This window comes from Agelaius tricolor, unplaced genomic scaffold, assembly GCF_023055355.1.
Source record: "Agelaius tricolor isolate 1412-34295 unplaced genomic scaffold, bAgeTri1.0.p SCAF_10, whole genome shotgun sequence".
Lineage (NCBI taxonomy): Eukaryota > Metazoa > Chordata > Aves > Passeriformes > Icteridae > Agelaius > Agelaius tricolor.
The window spans coordinates 28,039,285-28,060,479 of NW_027269270.1; positions in this window are offsets into that span (position 1 = coordinate 28,039,285).

Here is a 21,195-nt window from a genome sequence, read left to right on the forward strand (position 1 = left end):
ATCTGCTTAAGGATATTGCTGAGGAACCAGATGGAGAATAGTTTTCCACAGTTAACCATCTGGGCCCTGCAGTGATACACTCTGCCCTGAGCATTACTATGGGAATTGACTTCATGGGGGGAAAAAAAGCAGAGAAAAAGAGACAGGCAGAGAAAGAAGAGCATAATGTTTTATGCTGCAAAAATATTCAGCCAAAGAATCACCATTTTGTCACACATTGCAATTTCCTCATCTCTGCTTGTGTTTATAACCTGTGGGATAAAAGGAAGAGAAAGTGAGACGCTAATGGTTACTATAGCATAAAAGCCAGCTGTGAAAGAGTTCAGAAATGGTGTCTTGGTTTTGATGGAACTTTGATTGAGCTATTAGATGTCAAAGTGAAAGGCAAGACTTTCTGATAGAGCTTCAATTTTTTTACATTGATCTATAATTTTAGCTCTGCTGAATTAATTTTTGGAGTTCTGTACTTCAGAGCTTCCAGCCAGTGCTGTGGTGCACATGCAGTAGTTTGTAGTGACCAGAGAAAGGTCAGAAATGTGGGATATTCCAGGAGGTTTGTGGAAAACACCAAATGCCTGGTAAGTAGAAGGAGTCAAAGAAATAAATAGAACGAGTGGATTTTCTGAGCAGTCCTGCTGTATGGTCTCAACGTGAAATCTATAGGTAAAAAGTCTTTATGTGTTAAATATAAAATTGTCCTGCAACCAGAAGACAAAAAAAGGGCATTTTTTCTCAGGTGCTCATGAGCGTCTATAATTTTCATTGCTGGTTTCAGTCTTTAGCTGAAGTTTTCCATGCTGTCCAGGCATTGCATTCTGGCTTTTTTCCTGCTATGTTGATTCTCTTGCATAGAATATTATTTCATCTTATGCTATGTGCTTCTCTCTGCCTGGGTAGTTGAGGATCTTTTTCCTCTGGCTATTCATCTGCCTTTGCAAGGCTTGTAGGAATCTATTGGAGACCTTTTTTCTTTCTGTCACATTTCAGTGAAGCTTGACAATGGGTTTGCCTTCCTTAGTAAAATTGGCTAAAATGGAAAGCTTTTTTTTTTTTCTAAAAAGAAGGTAAAAAACCCCAAAAGGTCTGATTAATTTCATAGCTCTGCTTATTTTTGAAGTACTCAGATAATGCAGGTTAGCTCTAGTGGAGTATTTAATGGTATGAACCTGGATAATGAATTACTGAAAGTCACTGAGCAAATATCATCAACCTCCATTGAATATTAGGACCTTATATAGGGTTTCAGACTCTAGTTTGCTTTTTAGGTGTATAACAGGCCAAGAGAAATATTATATAGTTATAAAAACACAAAGACCTGGCCATTCACCACATTTCTTAGCTGGAAATAAAAAAGGTTAAGCTTTCTATGACCTTTATGCGGATAGAACTCAAATTTTTCATGATATATGTATGCAGCAGCTGTTCTGTAAAGGGAGACAAAATTCCCTGTAATGCTTTAAATCACTGTTTATCTTCTGTTTTAACAAAGCCCCAGACCACTCCAGCCTGGTGGCACATGTGCTCATGTGTGCTTATTGCATCTGGATGATAACAAGGAACTAAAAGATAGAAGTGATTAACAGGTAACCATCAGATCATAAAAAGGTTTTTTTGTCTCTTCCCAAAAGAGAATCTGTGTGGGGAAACTGTAATGGTTGGGTTTTATTTCTGTGTGTCACTGGTGTGGAACAGTTTGTGTGCTTTGATGTTGAGATTGGCCTCAGGTGTTAATGGCATGAAATTGTTTATGTGGGTGATATCACACATATAGGTGTATATCTTACTCTTAAATTACTTTTGTGAGAGAATTTAAATAAAAACTAATAATGAATAACCCCCCACTCATTAATCCTTTTCTTCATCACTGTTGAAATGCAGAAATGGAATATATACCTGTCTGAAAAGCTTGGTGGTAACCTGTAGCAAGAAGATGAGGAGGTCATCTAGGAAAATAGATCATAATTTGCAAAATATTTGCTCTTCATTATTAGTTATATATTTTGTTTTTCTGGAATTTATGGATTCATTGGAAGTTTTTCCATTTGGACTGTTGGATTACCCTTTTTCCAGAAAATTGGCAGCAGAGCCTTCAATTGAACTTGTGTTGTTCCTTCCTTGTTGGCTGTTGGTCTGTCAGTGATCAAGCAGTGAGTTCTGCTTCTTAATGCACAAAAATATAAATAATTTATACCTTGGAGCACAGAATACCATGGAAAGTGTGAGGAAAATTATTCAACCAAAAGGAGGAAAGTTGTTGAGTTACAAAGAGAGAGAGAAATCTGCCCTAAACAAGGAGAAATTCCCGTTCTTGCTTTCTTACGTGCCAGCCTTGATCTAAAAAGGATGTGTCAGGGCAAACAGCTGCCTTGAGGCAGCTCAAAGGGAACACTGAAAAGTTGCCTTTGTGTCTGAAAGGAATTCATTTCAGTAATGTTCCCTAGAGTTGGTTTCTCCTAATTCCTTGAAGTTGACTCTGCCTTATTCTGCCCACGTTGTGCATAAGATAAAGTTCATAAAATGCATAACGGAGCTGCAAATGACATCTTTTAGGGATTAATGTTTTTAAACACAGTTTTAAACACTGTTTATTTTGTGTACTCCAACTGCTCTTGGCCATCAGTCAGGATCTGACAAAGGGATCTGTTCTGCAGGAGCTGGTCTGCAAATTTCCACCAGGGCCACCTGAGCCTCGGCCAGCTGTTTCTTAGTCCTGCAGTCCTTGGCCTTTGAGAGCAAAGCTGGATGACAGCCTCATTCAGCAAAAGGGGAAATGACACGCAAATTAAAGTGACATTAAAAAAATCCAAATAAGACAGTGTCATGGATAAATATTTTTCTAAAAGAAGACCAAGAAAGGTGTCAAAGACTTTCTGTAAAATCATCAATGTTTCTTTTTTCCTGCCTGTTCCTGAAAACTGATTTTCCCTGTAAAAATAGGTCTGTGGGAAAGACATACCATGGTTTGAAGAGTTAAGCGATCCTTATAAATGGCCTCTTAAGAGGGGGAAAAATATTTTTGGTTTCTCTACATGACCCTGCTGTATACATGGTAAGAAGACAAAAGTCTCCCTTCTCAAGTTGCAGGAAGGTACAGAGGAAGGTGCTAGGACGGTCACAAAGGGCCAAACCCTGCAGTAGAGACTTCAAGATATTGAAATCAGAAGACAATGGAAAGAAGTATTTCCTTTCGGGAAGGGAAACGGAATCTTGCGAATCCCAAAAGAAAGGCTTCCAAATGCTCTGGAAAGGAGATAGGATCAAATGAAATGCAATTGAAAAAAAGCCCAAAAAAAGCAGAAAATCGGGAGTTTTAGTGTCCTCAAGAAATGGTCTGTGAGGAAAGGAGCTGCATTGCAAAGGACCAAAAGATGCCAAAACTAAGCTCCCAGATGTTGCAAAAGCAGGGGAAAAAGCCGAGGAGGAAGACAAAACTGGGAGAGGAAAATATCATAGACATGGCATGGGTGCTTAAAAAAAAAAAACAAAAAAGAAAACAATTTTTCCCATATGCTATCAAGTGCAGGCAGATGCAGCAAAGCCTGCAAAAATGGATCCCCGCTGAAGGCCAAAAGAGAAAGGAAGGACTTAGAAACACGCTGGAAAGGAGAGAGGATGAAAGGAATTGCAATTGGAGGAGAAAAAAAAAGAAAATTGGGAAATTTGGGCAATTTAGTGACTATGAGAAAATGGAGCGGGATTCCCTCAGAGTAGTGCAAAACACCAAAGCATGCCAAAACTAAACTCACAGATGTTGCAAAAGCAGGGGAAAAAGCCAAGGAGGAAGACAAAACTTAGAGAGGAAAATATCATAGACATGGCATGGGTGCTTAAAAAAAAAAAACAAAAAAGAAAACAATTTTTCCCATATGCTATCAAGTGCAGGCAGATGCAGCAAAGCCTGCAAAAATGGATCCCCGCTGAAGGCCAAAAGAGAAAGGAAGGACTTAGAAACACGCTGGAAAGGAGATAGGATGAAAGGAATTACAATTGGAGGAGGAAAAAAAAGAAAATGGGGAAATTTGGGCAATTTAGTGACTATGAGAAAATGGAGCGGGATTCTCTCAGAGCAGTGCAAAACACCAAAGCATGCCAAAACTAAGCTCCCAGACGTTGCAAAAGCATGGGAAAAAGCCAAGGAGGAAGACAAAAGGTGGATGGGAAGATATGAGGGACATGGGATGGACACTTAAAAAAAACTGAAAAAAACCGGAAAAAAATCATTCGCAAAGTCCGAGCCATCAAAAGGCATGGCATGTCATCAAGGGCCGGGACAAGCAGCAAAGATTCCTCTCTTGGTGCCCATTGAAATCGCAAGATTCCGTTTCCCTTCCCGAAAGGAAATTTCATTTCCTTTCGGGAAGGAAACGGAATCTTGCGAATCCCAAAAGAAAGGCTTGCAAACGCTCTGGAAAGGAGATAGGATCAAATGAAATGCAATTGAAAAAAAGCCCAAAAAAAGCAGAAAATCGGGAGTTTTAGTGTCCTCAAGAAATGGTCTGTGAGGAAAGGAGCTGCATTGCAAAGGACCAAAAGATGCCAAAACTAAGCTCCCAGATGTTGCAAAAGCAGGGGAAAAAGCCGAGGAGGAAGACAAAACTGGGAGAGGAAAATATCATAGACATGGCATGGGTGCTTAAAAAAAAAAAACAAAAAAGAAAACAATTTTTCCCATATGCTATCAAGTGCAGGCAGATGCAGCAAAGCCTGCAAAAATGGATCCCCGCTGAAGGCCAAAAGAGAAAGGAAGGACTTAGAAACACGCTGGAAAGGAGAGAGGATGAAAGGAATTGCAATTGGAGGAGAAAAAAAAAAGAAAATTGGGAAATTTGGGCAATTTAGTGACTATGAGAAAATGGAGCGGGATTCCCTCAGAGTAGTGCAAAACACCAAAGCATGCCAAAACTAAGCTCACAGATGTTGCAAAAGCAAGGGAAAAAGCCAAGGAGGATGACAAAACTTAGAGAGGAAAATATCATAGACAAGGCATGGGTGCTTAAAAAAAAAAAAACAAAAAAGAAAACAATTTTTCCAATATGCTATCAAGTGCAGGCAGATGCAGCAAAGCCTGCAAAAATTGATCCCCGCTGAAGGCCAAAAGAGAAAGGAAGGACTTAGAAACACGCTGGAAAGGAGAGAGGATGAAAGGAATTGCAATTGGAGGAGAAAAAAAAAGAAAATTGGGAAATTTGGGCAATTTAGTGACTATGAGAAAATGGAGCGGGATTCCCTCAGAGTAGTGCAAAACACCAAAGCATGCCAAAACTAAACTCACAGATGTTGCAAAAGCAGGGGAAAAAGCCAAGGAGGATGACAAAACTTAGAGAGGAAAATATCATAGACATAGCATGGGTGCTTAAAAAAAAAACAAAAAAGAAAACAATTTTTCCCATATGCTATCAAGTGCAGGCAGATGCAGCAAAGCCTGCAAAAATTGATCCCCGCTGAGGGCCAAAAGAGAAAGGAAGGACTTAGAAACACGCTGGAAAGGAGAGAGGATGAAAGGAATTGCAATTGGAGGAGAAAAAAAAAGAAAATGGGGAAATTTGGGCAATTTAGTGACTATGAGAAAATGGAGCGGGATTCTCTCAGAGCAGTGCAAAACACCAAAGCATGCCAAAACTAAGCTCCCAGACGTTGCAAAAGCATGGGAAAAAGCCAAGGAGGAAGACAAAAGGTGGATGGGAAGATATGAGGGACATGGGATGGACACTTAAAAAAAACTGAAAAAAAAGGGAAAAAAATCATTCGCAAAGTCCGAGCCATCCAAAGGCATGGCATGTCATCAAGGGCCGGGACAAGCACCAAAGATTCCTCTCTTGGTGCCCATTGAAATCGCAAGATTCCGTTTCCCTTCCCGAAAGGAAATTTCATTTCCTTTCGGGAAGGAAACGGAATCTTGCGAATCCCAAAAGAAAGGCTTGCAAACGCTCTGGAAAGGAGATAGGATCAAATGAAATGCAATTGAAAAAAAGCCCAAAAAAAGCAGAAAATCGGGAGTTTTAGTGTCCTCAAGAAATGGTCTGTGAGGAAAGGAGCTGCATTGCAAAGGACCAAAAGATGCCAAAACTAAGCTCCCAGATGTTGCAAAAGCAGGGGAAAAAGCCGAGGAGGAAGACAAAACTGGGAGAGGAAAATATCATAGACATGGCATGGGTGCTTAAAAAAAAAAAAACAGAAAAGAAAACAATTTTTCCCATATGCTATCAAGTGTAAGCAGATGCAGCAAAGCCTGCAAAAATTGATCCCTGCTGAAGGCCAAAAGAGAAAGGAAGGACTTAGAAACACGCTGGAAAGGAGAGAGGATGAAAGGAATTGCAATTGGAGGAGAAAAAAAAAGAAAATTGGGAAATTTGGGCAATTTAGTGACTATGAGAAAATGGAGCGGGATTCCCTCAGAGTAGTGCAAAACACCAAAGCATGCCAAAACTAAACTCACAGATGTTGCAAAAGCAGGGGAAAAAGCCGAGGAGGAAGACAAAACTGGGAGAGGAAAATATCATAGACATGGCATGGGTGCTTAAAAAAAAAAACCAAAAAGAAAACCATTTTTCCCATATGCTATCAAGTGCAGGCAGATGCAGCAAAGCCTGCAAAAATTGATCCCTGCTGAAGGCCAAAAGAGAAAGGAAGGACTTAGAAACATGCTGGAAAGGAGAGAGGATCAAAGGAATTGCAATTGGAGGAGAAAAAAAAAGAAAATGGGGAAATTTGGGCAATTTAGTGACTATGAGAAAATGGAGCGGGATTCTCTCAGAGCAGTGCAAAACACCAAAGCATGCCAAAACTAAGCTCCCAGACGTTGCAAAAGCATGGGAAAAAGCCAAGGAGGAAGACAAAAGGTGGATGGGAAGATATGAGGGACATGGGATGGACACTTAAAAAAAACTGAAAAAAAAGGGAAAAAAATCATTCGCAAAGTCCGAGCCATCCAAAGGCATGGCATGTCATCAAGGGCCGGGACAAGCACCAAAGGTTCCTCTCTTGGTGCCCATTGAAATCGCAAGATTCCGTTTCCCTTCCCGAAAGGAAATTTCATTTCCTTTCGGGAAGGAAACGGAATCTTGCGAATCCCAAAAGAAAGGCTTGCAAACGCTCTGGAAAGGAGATAGGATCAAATGAAATGCAATTGAAAAAAAGCCCAAAAAAAGCAGAAAATCGGGAGTTTTAGTGTCCTCAAGAAATGGTCTGTGAGGAAAGGAGCTGCATTGCAAAGGACCAAAAGATGCCAAAACTAAGCTCCCAGATGTTGCAAAAGCAGGGGAAAAAGCCGAGGAGGAAGACAAAACTGGGAGAGGAAAATATCATAGACATGGCATGGGTGCTTAAAAAAAAAAAAACAGAAAAGAAAACAATTTTTCCCATATGCTATCAAGTGCAGGCAGATGCAGCAAAGCCTGCAAAAATGGATCCCCGCTGAAGGCCAAAAGAGAAAGGAAGGACTTAGAAACACGCTGGAAAGGAGAGAGGATCAAAGGAATTGCAATTGGAGGAGAAAAAAAAAGAAAATTGGGAAATTTGGGCAATTTAGTGACTATGAGAAAATGGAGCGGGATTCCCTCAGAGTAGTGCAAAACACCAAAGCATGCCAAAACTAAACTCACAGATGTTGCAAAAGCAGGGGAAAAAGCCAAGGAGGATGACAAAACTTAGAGAGGAAAATATCATAGACATAGCATGGGTGCTTAAAAAAAAAAACAAAAAAGAAAACAATTTTTCCCATATGCTATCAAGTGCAGGCAGATGCAGCAAAGCCTGCAAAAATTGATCCCTGCTGAAGGCCAAAAGAGAAAGGAAGGACTTAGAAACACGCTGGAAAGGAGAGAGGATCAAAGGAATTGCAATTGGAGGAGGAAAAAAAAGAAAATTGGGAAATTTGGGCAATTTAGTGACTATGAGAAAATGGAGCGGGATTCTCTCAGAGCAGTGCAAAACACCAAAGCATGCCAAAACTAAGCTCCCAGACGTTGCAAAAGCATGGGAAAAAGCCAAGGAGGAAGACAAAAGGTGGATGGGAAGATATGAGGGACATGGGATGGACACTTAAAAAAAACTGAAAAAAAAGGGAAAAAAATCATTCGCAAAGTCCGAGCCATCCAAAGGCATGGCATGTCATCAAGGGCCGGGACAAGCACCAAAGGTTCCTCTCTTGGTGCCCATTGAAATCGCAAGATTCCGTTTCCCTTCCCGAAAGGAAATTTCATTTCCTTTCGGGAAGGAAACGGAATCTTGCGAATCCCAAAAGAAAGGCTTGCAAACGCTCTGGAAAGGAGATAGGATCAAATGAAATGCAATTGAAAAAAAGCCCAAAAAAAGCAGAAAATCGGGAGTTTTAGTGTCCTCAAGAAATGGTCTGTGAGGAAAGGAGCTGCATTGCAAAGGACCAAAAGATGCCAAAACTAAGCTCCCAGATGTTGCAAAAACAGGGGAAAAAGCTGAGGAGGAAGACAAAACTGGGAGAGGAAAATATCATAGACATGGCATGGGTGCTTAAAAAAAAAAAACAAAAAAGAAAACAATTTTTCCCATATGCTATCAAGTGCAGGCAGATGCAGCAAAGCCTGCAAAAATGGATCCCCGCTGAAGGCCAAAAGAGAAAGGAAGGACTTAGAAACACGCTGGAAAGGAGAGAGGATGAAAGGAATTGCAATTGGAGGAGAAAAAAAAAGAAAATTGGGAAATTTGGGCAATTTAGTGACTATGAGAAAATGGAGCGGGATTCCCTCAGAGTAGTGCAAAACACCAAAGCATGCCAAAACTAAACTCACAGATGTTGCAAAAGCAGGGGAAAAAGCCAAGGAGGATGACAAAACTTAGAGAGGAAAATATCATAGACATAGCATGGGTGCTTAAAAAAAAAAACAAAAAAGAAAACAATTTTTCCCATATGCTATCAAGTGCAGGCAGATGCAGCAAAGCCTGCAAAAATGGATCCCCGCTGAAGGCCAAAAGAGAAAGGAAGGACTTAGAAACACGCTGGAAAGGAGAGAGGATCAAAGGAATTGCAATTGGAGGAGAAAAAAAAAGAAAATTGGGAAATTTGGGCAATTTAGTGACTATGAGAAAATGGAGCGGGATTCTCTCAGAGCAGTGCAAAACACCAAAGCATGCCAAAACTAAGCTCCCAGACGTTGCAAAAGCATGGGAAAAAGCCAAGGAGGAAGACAAAAGGTGGATGGGAAGATATGAGGGACATGGGATGGACACTTAAAAAAAACTGAAAAAAAAGGGAAAAAAATCATTCGCAAAGTCCGAGCCATCCAAAGGCATGGCATGTCATCAAGGGCCGGGACAAGCACCAAAGATTCCTCTCTTGGTGCCCATTGAAATCGCAAGATTCCGTTTCCCTTCCCGAAAGGAAATTTCATTTCCTTTCGGGAAGGAAACGGAATCTTGCGAATCCCAAAAGAAAGGCTTGCAAACGCTCTGGAAAGGAGATAGGATCAAATGAAATGCAATTGAAAAAAAGCCCAAAAAAAGCAGAAAATCGGGAGTTTTAGTGTCCTCAAGAAATGGTCTGTGAGGAAAGGAGCTGCATTGCAAAGGACCAAAAGATGCCAAAACTAAGCTCCCAGATGTTGCAAAAGCAGGGGAAAAAGCCGAGGAGGAAGACAAAACTGGGAGAGGAAAATATCATAGACATGGCATGGGTGCTTAAAAAAAAAAAAACAGAAAAGAAAACAATTTTTCCCATATGCTATCAAGTGTAAGCAGATGCAGCAAAGCCTGCAAAAATTGATCCCTGCTGAAGGCCAAAAGAGAAAGGAAGGACTTAGAAACACGCTGGAAAGGAGAGAGGATGAAAGGAATTGCAATTGGAGGAGAAAAAAAAAGAAAATTGGGAAATTTGGGCAATTTAGTGACTATGAGAAAATGGAGCGGGATTCCCTCAGAGTAGTGCAAAACACCAAAGCATGCCAAAACTAAACTCACAGATGTTGCAAAAGCAGGGGAAAAAGCCGAGGAGGAAGACAAAACTGGGAGAGGAAAATATCATAGACATGGCATGGGTGCTTAAAAAAAAAAACCAAAAAGAAAACCATTTTTCCCATATGCTATCAAGTGCAGGCAGATGCAGCAAAGCCTGCAAAAATTGATCCCTGCTGAAGGCCAAAAGAGAAAGGAAGGACTTAGAAACATGCTGGAAAGGAGAGAGGATCAAAGGAATTGCAATTGGAGGAGAAAAAAAAAGAAAATTGGGAAATTTGGGCAATTTAGTGACTATGAGAAAATGGAGCGGGATTCTCTCAGAGCAGTGCAAAACACCAAAGCATGCCAAAACTAAGCTCCCAGACGTTGCAAAAGCATGGGAAAAAGCCAAGGAGGAAGACAAAAGGTGGATGGGAAGATATGAGGGACATGGGATGGACACTTAAAAAAAACTGAAAAAAAAGGGAAAAAAATCATTCGCAAAGTCCGAGCCATCCAAAGGCATGGCATGTCATCAAGGGCCGGGACAAGCACCAAAGGTTCCTCTCTTGGTGCCCATTGAAATCGCAAGATTCCGTTTCCCTTCCCGAAAGGAAATTTCATTTCCTTTCGGGAAGGAAACGGAATCTTGCGAATCCCAAAAGAAAGGCTTGCAAACGCTCTGGAAAGGAGATAGGATCAAATGAAATGCAATTGAAAAAAAGCCCAAAAAAAGCAGAAAATCGGGAGTTTTAGTGTCCTCAAGAAATGGTCTGTGAGGAAAGGAGCTGCATTGCAAAGGACCAAAAGATGCCAAAACTAAGCTCCCAGATGTTGCAAAAACAGGGGAAAAAGCCGAGGAGGAAGACAAAACTGGGAGAGGAAAATATCATAGACATGGCATGGGTGCTTAAAAAAAAAAAACAAAAAAGAAAACAATTTTTCCCATATGCTATCAAGTGCAGGCAGATGCAGCAAAGCCTGCAAAAATGGATCCCCGCTGAAGGCCAAAAGAGAAAGGAAGGACTTAGAAACACGCTGGAAAGGAGAGAGGATGAAAGGAATTGCAATTGGAGGAGAAAAAAAAAGAAAATTGGGAAATTTGGGCAATTTAGTGACTATGAGAAAATGGAGCGGGATTCCCTCAGAGTAGTGCAAAACACCAAAGCATGCCAAAACTAAACTCACAGATGTTGCAAAAGCAGGGGAAAAAGCCAAGGAGGATGACAAAACTTAGAGAGGAAAATATCATAGACATAGCATGGGTGCTTAAAAAAAAAAACAAAAAAGAAAACAATTTTTCCCATATGCTATCAAGTGCAGGCAGATGCAGCAAAGCCTGCAAAAATGGATCCCCGCTGAAGGCCAAAAGAGAAAGGAAGGACTTAGAAACACGCTGGAAAGGAGAGAGGATGAAAGGAATTGCAATTGGAGGAGAAAAAAAAAGAAAATTGGGAAATTTGGGCAATTTAGTGACTATGAGAAAATGGAGCGGGATTCCCTCAGAGTAGTGCAAAACACCAAAGCATGCCAAAACTAAACTCACAGATGTTGCAAAAGCAGGGGAAAAAGCCAAGGAGGATGACAAAACTTAGAGAGGAAAATATCATAGACATAGCATGGGTGCTTAAAAAAAAAAACAAAAAAGAAAACAATTTTTCCCATATGCTATCAAGTGCAGGCAGATGCAGCAAAGCCTGCAAAAATGGATCCCCGCTGAAGGCCAAAAGAGAAAGGAAGGACTTAGAAACATGCTGGAAAGGAGAGAGGATCAAAGGAATTGCAATTGGAGGAGAAAAAAAAAGAAAATTGGGAAATTTGGGCAATTTAGTGACTATGAGAAAATGGAGCGGGATTCTCTCAGAGCAGTGCAAAACACCAAAGCATGCCAAAACTAAGCTCCCAGACGTTGCAAAAGCATGGGAAAAAGCCAAGGAGGAAGACAAAAGGTGGATGGGAAGATATGAGGGACATGGGATGGACACTTAAAAAAAACTGAAAAAAAAGGGAAAAAAATCATTCGCAAAGTCCGAGCCATCAAAAGGCATGGCATGTCATCAAGGGCCGGGACAAGCACCAAAGATTCCTCTCTTGGTGCCCATTGAAATCGCAAGATTCCGTTTCCCTTCCCGAAAGGAAATTTCATTTCCTTTCGGGAAGGAAACGGAATCTTGCGAATCCCAAAAGAAAGGCTTGCAAACGCTCTGGAAAGGAGATAGGATCAAATGAAATGCAATTGAAAAAAAGCCCAAAAAAAGCAGAAAATCGGGAGTTTTAGTGTCCTCAAGAAATGGTCTGTGAGGAAAGGAGCTGCATTGCAAAGGACCAAAAGATGCCAAAACTAAGCTCCCAGATGTTGCAAAAACAGGGGAAAAAGCCGAGGAGGAAGACAAAACTGGGAGAGGAAAATATCATAGACATGGCATGGGTGCTTAAAAAAAAAAAAACAGAAAAGAAAACAATTTTTCCCATATGCTATCAAGTGTAAGCAGATGCAGCAAAGCCTGCAAAAATTGATCCCTGCTGAAGGCCAAAAGAGAAAGGAAGGACTTAGAAACACGCTGGAAAGGAGAGAGGATGAAAGGAATTGCAATTGGAGGAGAAAAAAAAAGAAAATTGGGAAATTTGGGCAATTTAGTGACTATGAGAAAATGGAGCGGGATTCCCTCAGAGTAGTGCAAAACACCAAAGCATGCCAAAACTAAACTCACAGATGTTGCAAAAGCAGGGGAAAAAGCCGAGGAGGAAGACAAAACTGGGAGAGGAAAATATCATAGACATGGCATGGGTGCTTAAAAAAAAAAACCAAAAAGAAAACCATTTTTCCCATATGCTATCAAGTGCAGGCAGATGCAGCAAAGCCTGCAAAAATTGATCCCTGCTGAAGGCCAAAAGAGAAAGGAAGGACTTAGAAACATGCTGGAAAGGAGAGAGGATCAAAGGAATTGCAATTGGAGGAGAAAAAAAAAGAAAATTGGGAAATTTGGGCAATTTAGTGACTATGAGAAAATGGAGCGGGATTCTCTCAGAGCAGTGCAAAACACCAAAGCATGCCAAAACTAAGCTCCCAGACGTTGCAAAAGCATGGGAAAAAGCCAAGGAGGAAGACAAAAGGTGGATGGGAAGATATGAGGGACATGGGATGGACACTTAAAAAAAACTGAAAAAAAAGGGAAAAAAATCATTCGCAAAGTCCGAGCCATCCAAAGGCATGGCATGTCATCAAGGGCCGGGACAAGCACCAAAGGTTCCTCTCTTGGTGCCCATTGAAATCGCAAGATTCCGTTTCCCTTCCCGAAAGGAAATTTCATTTCCTTTCGGGAAGGAAACGGAATCTTGCGAATCCCAAAAGAAAGGCTTGCAAACGCTCTGGAAAGGAGATAGGATCAAATGAAATGCAATTGAAAAAAAGCCCAAAAAAAGCAGAAAATCGGGAGTTTTAGTGTCCTCAAGAAATGGTCTGTGAGGAAAGGAGCTGCATTGCAAAGGACCAAAAGATGCCAAAACTAAGCTCCCAGATGTTGCAAAAACAGGGGAAAAAGCTGAGGAGGAAGACAAAACTGGGAGAGGAAAATATCATAGACATGGCATGGGTGCTTAAAAAAAAAAAACAAAAAAGAAAACAATTTTTCCCATATGCTATCAAGTGCAGGCAGATGCAGCAAAGCCTGCAAAAATGGATCCCCGCTGAAGGCCAAAAGAGAAAGGAAGGACTTAGAAACACGCTGGAAAGGAGATAGGATGAAAGGAATTGCAATTGGAGGAGAAAAAAAAAGAAAATTGGGAAATTTGGGCAATTTAGTGACTATGAGAAAATGGAGCGGGATTCCCTCAGAGTAGTGCAAAACACCAAAGCATGCCAAAACTAAACTCACAGATGTTGCAAAAGCAGGGGAAAAAGCCAAGGAGGATGACAAAACTTAGAGAGGAAAATATCATAGACATAGCATGGGTGCTTAAAAAAAAAAACAAAAAAGAAAACAATTTTTCCCATATGCTATCAAGTGCAGGCAGATGCAGCAAAGCCTGCAAAAATTGATCCCTGCTGAAGGCCAAAAGAGAAAGGAAGGACTTAGAAACATGCTGGAAAGGAGAGAGGATCAAAGGAATTGCAATTGGAGGAGGAAAAAAAAGAAAATTGGGAAATTTGGGCAATTTAGTGACTATGAGAAAATGGAGCGGGATTCTCTCAGAGCAGTGCAAAACACCAAAGCATGCCAAAACTAAGCTCCCAGACGTTGCAAAAGCATGGGAAAAAGCCAAGGAGGAAGACAAAAGGTGGATGGGAAGATATGAGGGACATGGGATGGACACTTAAAAAAAACTGAAAAAAAAGGGAAAAAAATCATTCGCAAAGTCCGAGCCATCCAAAGGCATGGCATGTCATCAAGGGCCGGGACAAGCACCAAAGATTCCTCTCTTGGTGCCCATTGAAATCGCAAGATTCCGTTTCCCTTCCCGAAAGGAAATTTCATTTCCTTTCGGGAAGGAAACGGAATCTTGCGAATCCCAAAAGAAAGGCTTGCAAACGCTCTGGAAAGGAGATAGGATCAAATGAAATGCAATTGAAAAAAAGCCCAAAAAAAGCAGAAAATCGGGAGTTTTAGTGTCCTCAAGAAATGGTCTGTGAGGAAAGGAGCTGCATTGCAAAGGACCAAAAGATGCCAAAACTAAGCTCCCAGATGTTGCAAAAACAGGGGAAAAAGCCGAGGAGGAAGACAAAACTGGGAGAGGAAAATATCATAGACATGGCATGGGTGCTTAAAAAAAAAAAACAAAAAAGAAAACAATTTTTCCCATATGCTATCAAGTGCAGGCAGATGCAGCAAAGCCTGCAAAAATGGATCCCCGCTGAAGGCCAAAAGAGAAAGGAAGGACTTAGAAACACGCTGGAAAGGAGAGAGGATGAAAGGAATTGCAATTGGAGGAGAAAAAAAAAGAAAATTGGGAAATTTGGGCAATTTAGTGACTATGAGAAAATGGAGCGGGATTCCCTCAGAGTAGTGCAAAACACCAAAGCATGCCAAAACTAAACTCACAGATGTTGCAAAAGCAGGGGAAAAAGCCAAGGAGGATGACAAAACTTAGAGAGGAAAATATCATAGACATAGCATGGGTGCTTAAAAAAAAAAACAAAAAAGAAAACAATTTTTCCCATATGCTATCAAGTGCAGGCAGATGCAGCAAAGCCTGCAAAAATTGATCCCTGCTGAAGGCCAAAAGAGAAAGGAAGGACTTAGAAACACGCTGGAAAGGAGAGAGGATCAAAGGAATTGCAATTGGAGGAGGAAAAAAAAGAAAATTGGGAAATTTGGGCAATTTAGTGACTATGAGAAAATGGAGCGGGATTCTCTCAGAGCAGTGCAAAACACCAAAGCATGCCAAAACTAAGCTCCCAGACGTTGCAAAAGCATGGGAAAAAGCCAAGGAGGAAGACAAAAGGTGGATGGGAAGATATGAGGGACATGGGATGGACACTTAAAAAAAACTGAAAAAAAAGGGAAAAAAATCATTCGCAAAGTCCGAGCCATCCAAAGGCATGGCATGTCATCAAGGGCCGGGACAAGCACCAAAGGTTCCTCTCTTGGTGCCCATTGAAATCGCAAGATTCCGTTTCCCTTCCCGAAAGGAAATTTCATTTCCTTTCGGGAAGGAAACGGAATCTTGCGAATCCCAAAAGAAAGGCTTGCAAACGCTCTGGAAAGGAGATAGGATCAAATGAAATGCAATTGAAAAAAAGCCCAAAAAAAGCAGAAAATCGGGAGTTTTAGTGTCCTCAAGAAATGGTCTGTGAGGAAAGGAGCTGCATTGCAAAGGACCAAAAGATGCCAAAACTAAGCTCCCAGATGTTGCAAAAACAGGGGAAAAAGCTGAGGAGGAAGACAAAACTGGGAGAGGAAAATATCATAGACATGGCATGGGTGCTTAAAAAAAAAAAACAAAAAAGAAAACAATTTTTCCCATATGCTATCAAGTGCAGGCAGATGCAGCAAAGCCTGCAAAAATGGATCCCCGCTGAAGGCCAAAAGAGAAAGGAAGGACTTAGAAACACGCTGGAAAGGAGAGAGGATGAAAGGAATTGCAATTGGAGGAGAAAAAAAAAGAAAATTGGGAAATTTGGGCAATTTAGTGACTATGAGAAAATGGAGCGGGATTCCCTCAGAGTAGTGCAAAACACCAAAGCATGCCAAAACTAAACTCACAGATGTTGCAAAAGCAGGGGAAAAAGCCAAGGAGGATGACAAAACTTAGAGAGGAAAATATCATAGACATAGCATGGGTGCTTAAAAAAAAAAACAAAAAAGAAAACAATTTTTCCCATATGCTATCAAGTGCAGGCAGATGCAGCAAAGCCTGCAAAAATGGATCCCCGCTGAAGGCCAAAAGAGAAAGGAAGGACTTAGAAACACGCTGGAAAGGAGAGAGGATCAAAGGAATTGCAATTGGAGGAGAAAAAAAAAGAAAATTGGGAAATTTGGGCAATTTAGTGACTATGAGAAAATGGAGCGGGATTCTCTCAGAGCAGTGCAAAACACCAAAGCATGCCAAAACTAAGCTCCCAGACGTTGCAAAAGCATGGGAAAAAGCCAAGGAGGAAGACAAAAGGTGGATGGGAAGATATGAGGGACATGGGATGGACACTTAAAAAAAACTGAAAAAAAAGGGAAAAAAATCATTCGCAAAGTCCGAGCCATCCAAAGGCATGGCATGTCATCAAGGGCCGGGACAAGCACCAAAGATTCCTCTCTTGGTGCCCATTGAAATCGCAAGATTCCGTTTCCCTTCCCGAAAGGAAATTTCATTTCCTTTCGGGAAGGAAACGGAATCTTGCGAATCCCAAAAGAAAGGCTTGCAAACGCTCTGGAAAGGAGATAGGATCAAATGAAATGCAATTGAAAAAAAGCCCAAAAAAAGCAGAAAATCGGGAGTTTTAGTGTCCTCAAGAAATGGTCTGTGAGGAAAGGAGCTGCATTGCAAAGGACCAAAAGATGCCAAAACTAAGCTCCCAGATGTTGCAAAAGCAGGGGAAAAAGCCGAGGAGGAAGACAAAACTGGGAGAGGAAAATATCATAGACATGGCATGGGTGCTTAAAAAAAAAAAAACAGAAAAGAAAACAATTTTTCCCATATGCTATCAAGTGTAAGCAGATGCAGCAAAGCCTGCAAAAATTGATCCCTGCTGAAGGCCAAAAGAGAAAGGAAGGACTTAGAAACACGCTGGAAAGGAGAGAGGATGAAAGGAATTGCAATTGGAGGAGAAAAAAAAAGAAAATTGGGAAATTTGGGCAATTTAGTGACTATGAGAAAATGGAGCGGGATTCCCTCAGAGTAGTGCAAAACACCAAAGCATGCCAAAACTAAACTCACAGATGTTGCAAAAGCAGGGGAAAAAGCCGAGGAGGAAGACAAAACTGGGAGAGGAAAATATCATAGACATGGCATGGGTGCTTAAAAAAAAAAACCAAAAAGAAAACCATTTTTCCCATATGCTATCAAGTGCAGGCAGATGCAGCAAAGCCTGCAAAAATTGATCCCTGCTGAAGGCCAAAAGAGAAAGGAAGGACTTAGAAACATGCTGGAAAGGAGAGAGGATCAAAGGAATTGCAATTGGAGGAGAAAAAAAAAGAAAATTGGGAAATTTGGGCAATTTAGTGACTATGAGAAAATGGAGCGGGATTCTCTCAGAGCAGTGCAAAACACCAAAGCATGCCAAAACTAAGCTCCCAGACGTTGCAAAAGCATGGGAAAAAGCCAAGGAGGAAGACAAAAGGTGGATGGGAAGATATGAGGGACATGGGATGGACACTTAAAAAAAACTGAAAAAAAAGGGAAAAAAATCATTCGCAAAGTCCGAGCCATCCAAAGGCATGGCATGTCATCAAGGGCCGGGACAAGCACCAAAGGTTCCTCTCTTGGTGCCCATTGAAATCGCAAGATTCCGTTTCCCTTCCCGAAAGGAAATTTCATTTCCTTTCGGGAAGGAAACGGAATCTTGCGAATCCCAAAAGAAAGGCTTGCAAACGCTCTGGAAAGGAGATAGGATCAAATGAAATGCAATTGAAAAAAAGCCCAAAAAAAGCAGAAAATCGGGAGTTTTAGTGTCCTCAAGAAATGGTCTGTGAGGAAAGGAGCTGCATTGCAAAGGACCAAAAGATGCCAAAACTAAGCTCCCAGATGTTGCAAAAGCAGGGGAAAAAGCCGAGGAGGAAGACAAAACTGGGAGAGGAAAATATCATAGACATGGCATGGGTGCTTAAAAAAAAAAAACAAAAAAGAAAACAATTTTTCCCATATGCTATCAAGTGCAGGCAGATGCAGCAAAGCCTGCAAAAATGGATCCCCGCTGAAGGCCAAAAGAGAAAGGAAGGACTTAGAAACACGCTGGAAAGGAGAGAGGATGAAAGGAATTGCAATTGGAGGAGAAAAAAAAAAGAAAATTGGGAAATTTGGGCAATTTAGTGACTATGAGAAAATGGAGCGGGATTCCCTCAGAGTAGTGCAAAACACCAAAGCATGCCAAAACTAAGCTCACAGATGTTGCAAAAGCAAGGGAAAAAGCCAAGGAGGATGACAAAACTTAGAGAGGAAAATATCATAGACAAGGCATGGGTGCTTAAAAAAAAAAAAACAAAAAAGAAAACAATTTTTCCAATATGCTATCAAGTGCAGGCAGATGCAGCAAAGCCTGCAAAAATTGATCCCCGCTGAAGGCCAAAAGAGAAAGGAAGGACTTAGAAACACGCTGGAAAGGAGAGAGGATGAAAGGAATTGCAATTGGAGGAGAAAAAAAAAGAAAATTGGGAAATTTGGGCAATTTAGTGACTATGAGAAAATGGAGCGGGATTCCCTCAGAGTAGTGCAAAACACCAAAGCATGCCAAAACTAAACTCACAGATGTTGCAAAAGCAGGGGAAAAAGCCAAGGAGGATGACAAAACTTAGAGAGGAAAATATCATAGACATAGCATGGGTGCTTAAAAAAAAAACAAAAAAGAAAACAATTTTTCCCATATGCTATCAAGTGCAGGCAGATGCAGCAAAGCCTGCAAAAATTGATCCCCGCTGAGGGCCAAAAGAGAAAGGAAGGACTTAGAAACACGCTGGAAAGGAGAGAGGATGAAAGGAATTGCAATTGGAGGAGAAAAAAAAAGAAAATGGGGAAATTTGGGCAATTTAGTGACTATGAGAAAATGGAGCGGGATTCTCTCAGAGCAGTGCAAAACACCAAAGCATGCCAAAACTAAGCTCCCAGACGTTGCAAAAGCATGGGAAAAAGCCAAGGAGGAAGACAAAAGGTGGATGGGAAGATATGAGGGACATGGGATGGACACTTAAAAAAAACTGAAAAAAAAGGGAAAAAAATCATTCGCAAAGTCCGAGCCATCCAAAGGCATGGCATGTCATCAAGGGCCGGGACAAGCACCAAAGATTCCTCTCTTGGTGCCCATTGAAATCGCAAGATTCCGTTTCCCTTCCCGAAAGGAAATTTCATTTCCTTTCGGGAAGGAAACGGAATCTTGCGAATCCCAAAAGAAAGGCTTGCAAACGCTCTGGAAAGGAGATAGGATCAAATGAAATGCAATTGAAAAAAAGCCCAAAAAAAGCAGAAAATCGGGAGTTTTAGTGTCCTCAAGAAATGGTCTGTGAGGAAAGGAGCTGCATTGCAAAGGACCAAAAGATGCCAAAACTAAGCTCCCAGATGTTGCAAAAGCAGGGGAAAAAGCCGAGGAGGAAGACAAAACTGGGAGAGGAAAATATCATAGACATGGCATGGGTGCTTAAAAAAAAAAAAACAGAAAAGAAAACAATTTTTCCCATATGCTATCAAGTGTAAGCAGATGCAGCAAAGCCTGCAAAAATTGATCCCTGCTGAAGGCCAAAAGAGAAAGGAAGGACTTAGAAACACGCTGGAAAGGAGAGAGGATGAAAGGAATTGCAATTGGAGGAGAAAAAAAAAGAAAATTGGGAAATTTGGGCAATTTAGTGACTATGAGAAAATGGAGCGGGATTCCCTCAGAGTAGTGCAAAACACCAAAGCATGCCAAAACTAAACTCACAGATGTTGCAAAAGCAGGGGAAAAAGCCGAGGAGGAAGACAAAACTGGGAGAGGAAAATATCATAGACATGGCATGGGTGCTTAAAAAAAAAAACCAAAAAGAAAACCATTTTTCCCATATGCTATCAAGTGCAGGCAGATGCAGCAAAGCCTGCAAAAATTGATCCCTGCTGAAGGCCAAAAGAGAAAGGAAGGACTTAGAAACATGCTGGAAAGGAGAGAGGATCAAAGGAATTGCAATTGGAGGAGAAAAAAAAAGAAAATGGGGAAATTTGGGCAATTTAGTGACTATGAGAAAATGGAGCGGGATTCTCTCAGAGCAGTGCAAAACACCAAAGCATGCCAAAACTAAGCTCCCAGACGTTGCAAAAGCATGGGAAAAAGCCAAGGAGGAAGACAAAAGGTGGATGGGAAGATATGAGGGACATGGGATGGACACTTAAAAAAAACTGAAAAAAAAGGGAAAAAAATCATTCGCAAAGTCCGAGCCATCCAAAGGCATGGCATGTCATCAAGGGCCGGGACAAGCACCAAAGGTTCCTCTCTTGGTGCCCATTGAAATCGCAAGATTCCGTTTCCCTTCCCGAAAGGAAATTTCATTTCCTTTCGGGAAGGAAACGGAATCTTGCGAATCCCAAAAGAAAGGCTTGCAAACGCTCTGGAAAGGAGATAGGATCAAATGAAATGCAATTGAAAAAAAGCCCAAAAAAAGCAGAAAATCGGGAGTTTTAGTGTCCTCAAGAAATGGTCTGTGAGGAAAGGAGCTGCATTGCAAAGGACCAAAAGATGCCAAAACTAAGCTCCCAGATGTTGCAAAAGCAGGGGAAAAAGCCGAGGAGGAAGACAAAACTGGGAGAGGAAAATATCATAGACATGGCATGGGTGCTTAAAAAAAAAAAAACAGAAAAGAAAACAATTTTTCCCATATGCTATCAAGTGCAGGCAGATGCAGCAAAGCCTGCAAAAATGGATCCCCGCTGAAGGCCAAAAGAGAAAGGAAGGACTTAGAAACACGCTGGAAAGGAGAGAGGATCAAAGGAATTGCAATTGGAGGAGAAAAAAAAAGAAAATTGGGAAATTTGGGCAATTTAGTGACTATGAGAAAATGGAGCGGGATTCCCTCAGAGTAGTGCAAAACACCAAAGCATGCCAAAACTAAACTCACAGATGTTGCAAAAGCAGGGGAAAAAGCCAAGGAGGATGACAAAACTTAGAGAGGAAAATATCATAGA